Genomic DNA, 13283 nt, shown 5'->3' with positions numbered 1-13283 from the left:
AGGGCTGTCAGCATCCGTGGTGTCAGCATCTCATTCGATGGCCAGCTGCAAAAACGTTGTAACGGGTACCGTTATTCGTTTCCTGTTACTTCACTTTGTCGGTGGAGGCTGCTACTGTCTATCGGACTGGACGCAAGCGCATTAATCTCTAGTAACTAACCATAATGCGTTGTATCTATTAGCATAGATACAACGCATTAGCCTTGCATCTATGCGACGCTAGGGCACCATTGATAGCGCCACAATGCTGTCGCGAGTTTTCGTGTCTTGGGGCATTGCCCAAACACGAGCAAGAAGTGAAGACGGCAACAGGAGCAGCAGAGTGCGGAGGCCGCTTGCAACGGGTCAACTCGTCAAGAGCAAAATGCAACCAAAGCATTCATTGAGTGTGGAAGACACGGACACCCGAAACAAAGTTCCACCGAAGAAATCGAAGAAAAATTGTTATGCTGCCAAGCATTGTGCAGAACATGAGCCTACGCTGGCTCCTAAACGTGAAGTGACAAAACACCCATCCTCAGCTAGGTGCGTGGTAAACATTAAAGCCAGAAGGTGGGAGTCGAAACAACCATACGACGCGGCCCATGGACAATTGAAACTGCACGGTGAGACAGTACGGGCGTTTCTAAGCAGTTGAACGTTATTTCCTGATTAAGTTGAGACCCCGAGGAAGGAAAGTCCTTTTTTTCTACAGCGAGAGAAAGGGTCATAAAGAGTCGCAGCGCGCGGGTGTGAGGAGGCATTTCGAGAGACTTTTCAAGCCAGCGCTCGTTCGGCTGTCGTCTCACGTTTCTTTTCATATTTATTTTTCTTCTTGGCATAATGCCGGCAAAAACGCGAAATAAACCAAGGCAATTGTTCCTTCGCCAAGTGTCAGCGCTCTTCAGCACACATCTCTTGCCGGAAAGCATTGGAGGTTTCCGGACGCCGACCTGACAGAGGGAGCTATCGGGCGTCCCGTCGGAAAGTTCCGACCTGGTGGCAGTGCTGAGGATAAACGTTGCAACCTCAGAATCCCAAGCAACTGGGGACAGCGAAGAGGCGAACCGAGCAGCAACGAGGTGCTGTATCTGCGGGTGAGCGTATGGCTTTTTTCATATTTGATTCGCCAGGCATAAAACTTGGGTGACTTCTTTGATTGTACAGGGAATCGGGGCATTTGTGCCATAATATGTGTTGCACAAATAGCTTGGGAAAAGGTTTAGCCAACATCGCAGACAGCTACCATGGATCTAAGAAGGCTCAAAAAGCCATAAGTGCTGGTGGTGTGCGAAGAGTTGGGTGCGGTAGCTAACGATGAAAGGAAAAATCCAGCTATCCAGAAAGCAATTAAGATAGTGGCAGTGACAACGAAAATACTGCGATAGCTTGCAAGCGGATACAGGAAACCCAGAAAAAGCACGATCAGACAAAGCAAGCGCGAAAAGAAAATGAAAAGATGGCAGATCGCGAGATAAGAAAGTTAGAGCTTGAAAAACAGAAGGCGAGTATGGTGACGGGGAGTGAAAGTAACATCTCAAGTAGACTAAGTCACGTCGAGCTTTGGCGCATGGACCAGTGGACTAAATCATACGACGTGAGCGAGCACATTGTCGGGTGATTAGGCCATTCCGAAAAAAGTTTCGTAGAGGCCAGATTCTTGATCGGCTTATCGTGTTCGAGAGGCATCGAGCTGATATTCCGAGTTTGTGCCCCAGAAATGGTGGGTCGGGTCGTGCAGGAATCAACAAAACAAAAGTGAGGCATTTGTTAGAATGTTACTGGCACGGATGTTTTAAGGACGTCGATAACTATGCAAGATCATGTAATGCCTGTCAGCGAGTTGAGAATCCGGGAGATAAACGAAAAGCGCCTTTAAAGCTGGTTCCCCTGATCACAGAGCCGTTCCGCCGGCTGTTAATCGACACAGTGGCACATTTGACGCAGAGCAGAGCAGGGTGCAGATACCTCTTGACTATGCTTTGTCCGGCGACAAAGTTTCCAGGGGCCATTCCTTTGAAGGATATGAACTCTGTCGAGATAGTCGACGTCCTGTTGTCAACATTTGCGCGGATTGGCTTTCCGGCTGAAATTCAGGCTGACCACGGGACGGTCTTTACAAGTGCCTTAACAACTAACAACAACGTTCTTGGAGAGGCGTGGGGTGCGGCTTATACACAGCTCCCTGTATACGCCGCAGTCAAACAGTGTTGATAAATTGCACTCACAGTATTGCACGCACTGTGCCATGAGCACGAAGAGGACTGGGCGGATTGTTTACCCGCAACAATGTTTGCATTGAGGACAGTTCCACACAAAGAAACGGGGTTCACCCCAGCAGAGTTAGCGTAGGGCCGAACCGTCCGTTTTCCTCTGAGAATGCTGCGAGAAATGTGGGAAGGAACGGGTCAAAGCCAGATGGTTATGACGTACGTTTTGAAGTTCCTTAACCACTTGAGCGTATCGCGTGAGCTAGCGGAAAAAAAAACCCTAGAGGATACCCAGGAAAGTACGAAGGCGTACTACGACAGGAATACACAGTCGAACTTTGAGGGTAGGAGACAAAGTCAGGATCCTACGACCCTCACGGAAAAACAAACAAGTGCAGTGGGAGGGTCCTGTCGAGGATACACACAAGATCTCGGAGACTAATTACGCCTTAAAATTTCCAGAATAAAATAAAGCGAGCATTTACCATTGCAATTTAATGAAGCCCTATTTCGGAAGGAAGAAAGTTGTGAACGCAGTGTTTAATGCATCAGAGAAAGTGGAAGCCGAAATTCCAGTTTTTGACACACACAGGCGCCGAGCATACCGTAGACGAGATATTGGATCTATAGCAACCGAAATTCCAGTTTTGGACACCGACAGGCGCCGAGAACACCGTAGATGAGATATTGGATCTCTTTCTAAACCGGTTAGCTCTCAACACCAAACAAGTTAGAGGCTTTCGGGAGCTCTTTGAGTTTCGCCAGTGTTTCAGTCGCTGGCCAGGAAGGACAAACCTCATCACTCATGATATTCAGCTAACATCAGACGAGCCAATCAGGTCAAAGCCGTATCGAGTCTCGCCTCGCCAGCGAGAAATAAGGGAGGCAGAAATAGAATGCTTGAACCCGGGGTAATCGAGCCTACCGACAGTGATTACACTGCCCCAATAATTCTCGCAGAAGCGAGTGGGAAAGATGCTCGTCCATGCATGGACTATAGGAAATTAAATGCGGTCATGAAGGACCAAGTTTACCCCATACCAAACATACAGGAGGGGGTAGAACGTGTGAGCTGTGCAAAGTACATTTCCACACTTGACTTGGCTATATAGGTACTGGCAGGTACCCATGCCAGAAAGCCCCAGGCACTACGCGGCCTTTATTTCGTCGATTCGTACCTTTAGACCCCTCATGGTAACTTTTCGTCTGAAGAACGCACCGTTTAGCTTTTCGAGGCTAATGGACCTTTTTCTCTAAGACATGCAAGGCTACGTGATCCCTTATTTCGATGATGTGGCGATCTTCTCGAACAGCTGGGACTAGGCACATGTGCACATGAGAACTGTTCTAGTACGGTTGCGGGACGCGGCTCTCACGGTGAAGACCGAGAAGTGCAACTTCGGGTGTTCGCAGGATTCCTATATTAGGCATGTGTAGGGTCAGGGAACGTGGCGGCACTCCGAACTGAAGTTAGGGCCTATCGCCAATTTTCCTCAAGGGCTAACAAAGACATGCGGCAGGGTGTTTTGGGGGATTGTGGGCCATTACCATCGGTGCACCTCCTGTTGCCCTCAGATATCAAGCCGGTTCGTTGGGACGAGGCTAAAGGAGCGTTCCTGGACCTAAAAAGCGTTCTGATCTCACGACCGATGCTTCGAACCCCAGACTATTCTAAAGAGTTCGTCGTGCAGTGCGATGCCAGTGACCGAGGGTTGGAAGTAGCTCTTAGTCAGATAGACGAAGAAAGGGCGGAGCACCTAGTGCTTTACGCTAGCCGCAGGTTAACCAACCGAGAAGCTACAGCGCCTCGGAAAAGAAATGCGCCTGCGTAGTGTGGGCGGCCCAGAAGTTGTCTAGCTATTTTGTACGGAGCGAAGTTCACTTTCGAGACAGACCACTGTCCACTGACCTGGCTGCGACAAATTTCTCATATGAACGGACGCTGCTTTGGTGGAGTCTAATTCTCCAGGAATATAATTTCACCGTCAGGTACAAAAAAGGCAGGATGAACGGAAACGCTGGTGGCTTTAGCGGAATGTTTGAATAAACTGAGGTTTCGCATGCACTATTTTGTTAAAGTGCATATAAGTACATGTTATTCTAAAGTTTCCTAATCATTGTAGCTTCAGTTGTCTTTTTGTTTTCCTTTTTGTAGCAGTGCAATGCGCTTTTATTTTATTTATTAAATTCTTACGCTAATGAGCTGTGGCTCTGTCTGCCTTTGAGGAGGTAAAGTACGCTGTTGGGAAGGGCGCTGAACCTCTCAAGTCGAAATACCACACGAGAAGGTGATATAAAGCTTATAAACAGGGATAAGGTTCCTCAGGAAGGCTGGCCAACGTTCCGATAGGTGGACCTATCTTCGTCAAAGCCTTTGACAAAGATAGGTCCTCCTATCGAAACGTTGGCCAGCCTTTCTGAGGAACCTTATCCCTGTTTATAACCTATATATCACGTGTGCAACTCCATCTGTCAGCCCCCTTTTTTTTGAAAACGAGTAGGTGGAATTTAAGAATTTAGTATGAGCCTGGCGGGTCAAGGGTGAAGTCCTGCACTTGCACGTGGGGCCTCCACAACGCGGTGTTGCTTCGTTTGTTTCGACACTTGTTCTTCAGGAGGGGGGACCTGGCAGTTCGCCTATGAAGATCGCCGCCAGTATTCCACGGGCTACCTACAAATTCCTCATGGCCAGCGAATTGTGTTCACCGACTATTTAGGATTTACTGGCCCCGAAGGGGAAAAGCCCCTTTTCCCTATGGTGGGTAAAAAGAACATATAACACCGCAGCGCGGAAATGTGAGGAGGCATTTGCTGAGACTTTTCAAGCCAGCGCTCGTTTCGCTGTCGTCGCATGTTTCTTATGATATTTATTTTTCTTCTTTGCCTAAAGCTCGCAAAAGTGCAAAATAAACCAAGGTAATTGTTCCTTCGCCAAGCGTCAGCACTCTTCAGTAACGCAACAGCACTGGCTGGAAAGCATGGGAGGTTTCCAGACACCGACCTGGCCGAGGGAGCTACCGGGTGTCCCGGAGGAAATTTCCAGCCTCACAACTCCAATAGTGTTCATTGAAGAATTTTTTTGTCGTTCCTAAAGCTTTTCTTGTAGAATGTAATTCATTCATACTTAGAGCGCCATCTTCAACAATAACAATAATTTGCAAGATATCCTCACGAATTTCTGCGCTACACTTACATAAAAGCAATAGAGTAAGAAATTTGACCATGAAATAGATATACCATACATCTAGAAGAATAGAAACTGCGTCATAAGTCTAAATAAAGTGTACAAATGACGATTACAATCGGTACTGCCTACACAGAGCTGATAATGTACGTTTGCTGAAGCATTAGCTCGCATTGAAACGCGTACATAGGAGCGCAGGACTTTCGGCACATGCGGAGCCGTCTAAGCCACATCAATCACGATTAGTGTCCAGCTATGATACGCGCCGTGGTAGCTTAGTTGCTCGGGCGTTGCGCTCCTAAGCTCGATTTCTCGGGCTCGATCCCAGCCGCGGTATTCGCATTACGGTGAGGGCGAAGTGCCATCAATACATACCTGCAGTAGTCATCTCTTGATGAACGTCGACGTTAATGCGATGAGCCTTGAAGTAATGTAGCGACACACCACGGTAGACGACGACAGCCAAAGTAAAAATATCCGCATTTTTTTGGAACAGCTATGAAGACCTACCAGTCCAATTAATAGACATCTCGGAGCTCGCACTGTGTGCGCCAGTGTATGATTAAGGAACACTTACTATGTCCGCGGCTATGGCCGCAAAACACGGCTGCACCGCAGCGAAGCTAACTGAAGTGAACCGGCCATTATGCAACGCATATTAGACGTTTGCCTCACGCGCAGCCCTCAACGCATATGAAGCGAACTGAGTTAGGCCTACACTGCCTTCAGTGCCGGGTGAGATCACGGCCGGAATGGTGCAGGTGACGAGTAGAGAGAGAAAGAATGGGAAAGAAAGACAAAGAAGTTAGCCAGTGTAAATACCACCTGACTGCCCTGTACTGGGGAAAGGGGTAAAGGGAATAAAAGGTGATATAAGAAACAAATAAAAAAAGTGGAGTAAGGAAATTCGTGCAATAACGCGACCCTACGCGCTACAACGTTCAAAGCCGGTCGCACAATTCACAAGCCCTTAAGAACTTCAGCAGAGCCCTTAAGGCCTTCAGTGCCGAAGCCCGTCTAGACCAGTGTCCTAAAGCTTTTTTCTCTGTGAAGGGGCGATTGTCCAGTTTTTCAAGTGCAGTCGCGAGCACTTTTCTTGCCACATTGTAGCAGGGACAACTCACAGAGAAGGTGCTTGTCTCCTCGCAGCCGCAGTTGTCGCAAGCAGGGCTCAGCTAGTCCAATGCGGAAGGAATAGGCGTTCGTGAATGCCAAGCCGAGCGACAGGCGGCACAAAAGTGTCACTTCCGCTCGTGGTAATCCTGGTGGAAGACGGAGTTGCAGACGTGGATTGAATCTGTGGAGGTGTGCGTTGCTGAAATCACTGGTGTTCCACAGAGTCTGCGTAAGCTCGGGTGCGAGGGAACGAAGTTTTGTGGCTGCGTCTGTTCTTGGCAGTGATATTGATATAATAGGAGCAGCATCGTGGGCCAATCGGGCAGCGTCATCCGCACTGTGATTTACCGAAATTCCACAGTGACCCGGTATCCACTGGTAGATGATGTTGTTCCCCTTGTCGGTTGCGTGATGGTGAAGTAGTCAGATGTCTGCGACTAATTGTGCATTAGGTCCGTGGTTGAAAGGGGACAGCAGGCACTGGAGAGCTGCCTTCGAGTCACAAAAGATGGACCATGACTGTGATAATTTGGGACAAATAAATTCCAGAGCAACACGGATAACTGCGAGTTCTGCAGCCGTCGATGATGTAATGTGAGACGTCTAGAATTGGAGGGTGACAGATTTCACGGGAATTACCACTGCTCCAGCTGAACTTTTGCAGGAGACTGAACCGTCCGTGTAAACGTGGCTGATCTCTGTCCTTTTCATGCATGAATGAAAGTACACTTTGTTTGAGGGCCTATGACGACATCTCCGTTTTCTTTTTGATACCAGGAATTACAAGAAGGGGCTTGGATTGGATGCGGGCACCACAGTGGTAGAGATGGTCGTGCTGCAGGCGTGAAGTTCGACGGTAAAGTTACATAGTTGGCGGCGATAATCCTGCTAAACGCTGAACGAGGTCGGGCGGCAAGAAGGGAGGCGAGATGATGCGATGGAAGTCTGGCGAACTGCCTGATGTGCGTCCTTAAAGCGTCGACTTGAATGTACGTATTGATGGGGTGGTCATGCGCGATGGCTTTTGTTGCTGTCGTGGAGGCACACCTGGGAAGGCCAAGACATATTCGCAGAGCTTGAGCTTGCACAGACTGGAGGGCACGGAGGGCGCGGTCTTACCCGTCCCACTCAGTACAGGTTAGCTATAGCGTAGGAGACCCAGGAAGAGTGCGTTATAGAGTTGGAGCATCGCCCTCACAGATGCACCCCATGACTTTCCCGCGAGAAATCTGAGAACATGGGTACAGTGTACTAGAAGGGGGCAGTGGGCTTACTCAGCCGCTCCTCTGACGCAGTCAGCGTCGCATCCAAGAGGTGGCGCCACTGGCAACTTCAATGGAAGCTTTACTTGCAGAAGCTTTGATTTTCCTTGCGTTTCTGTCGGTTCAGTTCGAAGCAGTTCACACTCTTATTTGTTTTTAATTTTGGCATACTTGAGTTTTTACATATCTTTAGCAAGCACTATATTTGTTTAGGCCACATGATATTTGCCATAATAGTATACCTTGTGGAAAAGGAAGACGGCTGCCTATCCTAACTCACACTTTTTCTGCAAAGAGCTCGTCGCTGACGGATGTTGCTTATGCGGAAGGGGCCTTCGAATTTTCAGAATTATCGGGCAATTGTAAAAAAATTTGAAAGCGGTTTCATGCCCTGTCGACCTAATGTAAAATATTGTCAGACAGAAAACAGTGCGTGCATACTTCCCAGCTAGGCTCAAAAAAAAAAATCAGGCATGCTAACCAGGTTTGTGCCTTTGCTTAGCCAAAATGATTATGTATATATGGCTTAAATATTTCATTGTTCCACTTTAGTTGTTCCATGCTTCACAGTAGCCTTCTGCGTTTATTATTAACCATCATTACACCGGCAGACATTTGTTAAATCAAATCAGGTTTGTTTTTTCCATAAAGAAATGGAGGGAGGCTTGAACAAAAAGTGAAAACTAGTTCACTTGACAAAGGCTCCGGCCTATGCTTATGTACAGTTATATAAGGGTAAGCAAGATGAAGTTAACAGGGCTGTTGCTGACACAAAGCTTTTATTTGCAAGAAGTACAGCAAGTCATTGTTTCATGCACTTCAACTCATGTGCAACGGCTCAACTTCAGCTGCTTCAGCCTCTGCCGCTTTCCTGCCTTGTCACAGTTAATTTCTATCATATAAAAATGGAGACGTGTGACAATGTAAAAAGTAATTATTTTAGCTCTGAGGCTAAGAGCGCGCGCATTGCAGCCAACTTCGAGGGAAAGCTTACCCTTAACAATTGCCAACATATCCATAACGCTGTCAGAGTGTAGCTCACTCTGAGAGAAGCATTCTGTGTAAAGATCCTATAGAATTTTCACAAAGCCGTACAGGTTACTGGAGGAATAAAGGAGGCCTCCTCGGTCACAGAAGTTTGTTAGCCGCGGGCAAGTTGAAAACTTTCGCCTGGTGGCGTCATACTGAGCAGCTTTATGCATTCTTGGCATTTTGTGCTGGAATTGACAATACACTTCCGCGCAACATAGCCCGCAATGTGGTAAGTGAGCCTCGAGTCGCTTCTGGCCACGTGCTGGTTATGGTCGTTTGAAACCCGCAGGCCTGTGCAATGCTGGGGTACCACGTTTGTGTGGCCTCTGTGGCAGTAGCGCTAGCTGCACTAATTTCTCTCACATGATGCTTTGAAGAGTCAACTTCCAGTACGGACGCCAGTGTACCTTCCTCGCAGTTTCCTTCGCTAACGGACCTAACTAGACCATAAAAAGAAAAACAATTCACAGTGATCAGGAACTGCGTTGGAGTTGAGCACAAAACGTGGCTCGAAATGGAACTCGCACACTGCGCTCGTGTCGTCCAGGGGAGGTTCTATTGAGGTTCTTTTCCCACTCTTTCCGCCTATTTTTATCCTTCGGGAAGCCAAACAAGGACAACTTCGGCCTATCCTTCACGTAAACATAGCCTGTTTGGCACCCAGGCGCGTAGCAGTGGTTTTGTCGATGCCGCGGCATGGCTCAGTTACTGCAAGGCATACTAATCTCTTGCAGGCTATGTGCGAAAAAAACACTGAAGCAAAAAAAAAAAAAACCACGCGACGACGTCCACTGAAAAAACAACGCAGCTCAGCAACTCCAACTAATATGATCGCGCACTGGGCGGGCACTAGGCAGCTGCGCCGTCGCACCCACGTTCCACTGAAACCGACGCCAGCGCCGCCACTCGGGCTATCGGAGAAGCTCATATTTGCGACATTCGTGGAGCCGCCCCATCGCATAGCCTCCGCCAGAGAGTAAGCCCACTGCCCCCTTCTAGTACACTGTAACATGGGTTACCATGCCCAGCTTCTTTTTTAGGTAGGAGATATGAGGACTCTTGGAGAGGTCTCGATCGATTATCACATCTAGAAAACGGTGAGTCTTCTCGCAGGTGACGAGTAGGCTGCTGCTAAGGTAACGTAGCCGGAATAGGCGGTGAAACGACGTGGCCGGATGGGGCAGGAACGAGGGCCACGAGGTATGGCCGGGAGCATAGAAGCTGCGGTCGGTGCTCCGCCGGACGCCCTTCAGAGGAACACGGGGAATAGGCAGGAGCCCGGACCCATGGTACGGCAGGCTGCTTCTTCCACCGTGGCTGCCTTCTTCGCTCCGCTTCCTCTAGCCCAATGCCGCCTCTCTCGCGTTCCACGCTCGCGCCGAGAGGCTGTCCGGATATTAATCTTTTTATTAAGATAGCAATTATATGGACACTCCAAGCGGACCTCTGCCGTCGGCGTCGTTGCCGTCGTCGTCGCCGTGAGGTTCCGTATGAAGTCCAAGGGCGATAAAATCGTCGCCGCGAGCCGTATGCTGTATGTGCAAGTGAAAGCGCGCGAGAGACGCCCGCTTTCACGGAGAGCGAACGCACGGCGGAGAGCAAACGTGATGTCTTCTGTCCTGGAAATGTCGTGGGGGATGGGAAGGAGAGAGGGGAGGCGACGCTTAGCTGCGGCACCAAATGCGTATCTTGCGATCGGGCGCAAGGGGAACTGGCGACTTAGTGTCCCACGTGAAAGAGGGAAAGCGCGATGGCAGCGCGGGAGGGATGTGCCAGCAACTGCGTACTGTGCGCGGCTTTGGGATGCCGCGCGTACAGTATCTTGAAAGTGATCAGCACACGGCTCCTTCCTTTGCGATGTGCTTCTGCCGCTCAGTTTCCGTTGAAGCGATAGACCGCTCGAGCCTTCGCTCGCTGCTATTGGCGCGTCTGCTCACGCCAGCGTTTCAACAGTGGTTGTTGCGGTCATCAAGTGGGATCTATTCATGTGTTCTTATGCGCGCTGACACCATGCTTATTAATTCAGTTAGTAAGCGAATGTGACCAAGTATATGCAGCCGATACAACTACTATCCTTACTGCGTATAGCTCTCTACTAATTTGCTATCGCAATTGATGCTTCGTCTTTCGGGCGAAACAGCGACTTTTTTTCGTTTTCGGTTGCCATTCCACGATCATGCTCGCGCCTTCATCGTCATCGTTGTCGTCTTCGCCTTTGTAATACAGCACGTGCACCTCATGACAACACAGAAGGAACACGGTGAGCGTTTTTAGCCTAAAGTGTACTGTTCGGTTCGCTCAAACCACTGCACGCATCATGGTGCGGTTTGCGCACAGCTACAGTGGACCCTCACGCAGCTGCCCTGCAAGAGCGCTAGTGTTTGTATGCGCGGTGGTCATGCCAGTAGCGGAAAGCAGAACTCTACTACAGAACTGATTGTTCGGAACGTGAGAGTACGCCCTTTTGGTGCCATCATTTTTGCGGGCAAATACACTGCGCATATTTCGCGCCTTTGGAAACCTCGTAATCCTCCACGCACTAACCGTGCTTGCATCGTCAATACCGGGACTGCACGGCAGCGCCGACGGGGCGAGCACGCCTCAAGTGTCCATATAATTGTTATTGCAATCTAAACCGCTAGAAGAAAACAAGCCAGCAGACAATATGCACATGACGGAGATGAAAAGCCGAAATAGATTTATTAGAGAAACAAAAAAGAAAGAGAGCGTGCGAAAGAGTGAAAAGGCAGCTTGTCCCAATATTTTGGCGTTATTCGGAAAATTGGCGATATTTTGGCGTCACTGTTCTTCGTCAAGTATTAGCTGCGAAGCTTGGTTTATCTCCACTAGGGTTAGAAAGAATTACAGTTAACCCTTTAGGACTGGCCTGTCTTGGTTGTTGTCCTTGCTGCACCTTGCTTAAAAAATTGGCTGTGGCTTAACTGAATTATGCCTGGGTGTTCGCAGCGAGAGGTGCGGTTAATCTTATTGTTTAGCTTCGTTCTCTCTACGGTTACATCTTTATCGTTTAGCTGCGTACGTCTGAGTGTTTAGATTTAGTTGTCACCTCTCGTTAAGTTATGATTACATTAAAGACTAGACATTTTTAAAGTGTAACGCATTTATTTTGAGTCTTGATCTTGTTGTTTCTTAACTGCCACAAAAACAGGCTGATGGTTAGTGACCCGGGAGAATAAGGGGTTGTCGTCCAGTGACTTGAACACGTTTCGGCTGTTATCCTCATCTCATTCCGCTCGCCTGGCCGCTTCGTACTTACGACGCTTCTCAAGGCGTGCGGCTCGTTCTTCCTCCGTCTCTTCGGCTCGCTGCCTCCTCTTGATTTCGTTCCGACGACGAAGCCTGGCTTCTTTCAGTCTCTCGGACTCACTTTCCATATCTTGCATCTGACGTCATGCCAGATGCAAGCGGCGAGCGCTTGCAACACAACTGCGGCGGCGCGTCGCCGCGCCGTGGTAACTCGATCAGACGACGCCATCTGGAGCGGCGAGCGGCGCTGCCAGCTGCGGTGGTTGCTAGGCGACGGCTCAGCTCGCGGTGCAGCCACCGGCCACAGTGAAGCGGCGAGAATGCGGCCAATGTAGCTCTCACTACAAAAATGAACATGTACTAAATCACCAATTTGCGCATACCTAACTGTTATATATATATAAAACAACATTGTTCAGCTCCCGTGCGGACTCTTAATTAACTGCCTTCTTGTTTCCATCGTTGATGCTTATGAGTTGAAGCATTTATTACAGCCAGGCTACACCAACAAAATGTTTTTGCCCTACACCACCTACTCCTCTCGTGAAGCCTCAGCTCTGAGGCAAAATTAATTAAATAAATATGGCACGCAGATAGCAACACCCATTTTTATTCTCGCATGCTTGTGACCTCTGCACCTCGGTCTGCAGTGTATACTGTGAATCGAAATAAAAAGTTTGTTGTTGTTGTTGTTGTTGTGTTGTTGTTGTTGTTGTTGTTGTTGTTGTTGTTGTTGTTGTTGTTGTTGTTGTTGTGTTGTTGTTGTTGTTGTTGTGTGTTGTTGTGTTGTTGTGTTGTTGTTGTTGTTGTTGTTGTTGTTGTGTTGCTGCTGCTGATGCTGCTGCTGCTGCTGCTGCTGCTGCTGCTGCTGCTGCTGCTGCTGCTGCTGCTGCTGCTGCTGCTGCTGCTGCTGCTGCTGCTGCTGCTGCTGCTGCTGCTGCTGCTGCTGCTGCTGCTGCTGCTGCTGCTGCTGCTGCTGCTGCTGCTGCTGCTGCTGCTGCTGCTGCTGCTGCTGCTGCTGCTGCTGCTGCTGCTGCTGCTGCTGCTGCTGCTGATGCTGCTGCTGCTGCTGCTGCTGCTGCTGCTGCTGCTGCTGCTGCTGCTGCTGCTGCTGCTGCTGCTGCTGCTGCTGCTGCTGCTGCTGCTGCTGCTGCTGCTGCTGCTGCTGCTGCTGCTGCTGCTGCTGCTGCTGCTGCTGCAATGACACCCCTTTGTTAGCAGTATAATACGCCT

General features: G+C 49.1%; 1 protein-coding gene across 2 annotated transcripts in view; it reads left to right on the top strand.

Moving 5' to 3' along the window:
• LOC119466510 (uncharacterized) overlaps positions 1-13283 on the top strand; it is a 42937-nt gene that overhangs the window by 27390 nt on the left and 2264 nt on the right. The window lies entirely within an intron of this gene.

Source organism: Dermacentor silvarum, chromosome 10 (genome assembly GCF_013339745.2).
Source record: "Dermacentor silvarum isolate Dsil-2018 chromosome 10, BIME_Dsil_1.4, whole genome shotgun sequence".
In the NCBI taxonomy this organism is placed as follows: Eukaryota; Metazoa; Arthropoda; class Arachnida; order Ixodida; family Ixodidae; genus Dermacentor; species Dermacentor silvarum.
This window is presented reverse-complemented; position numbering and strand designations above follow the sequence as displayed.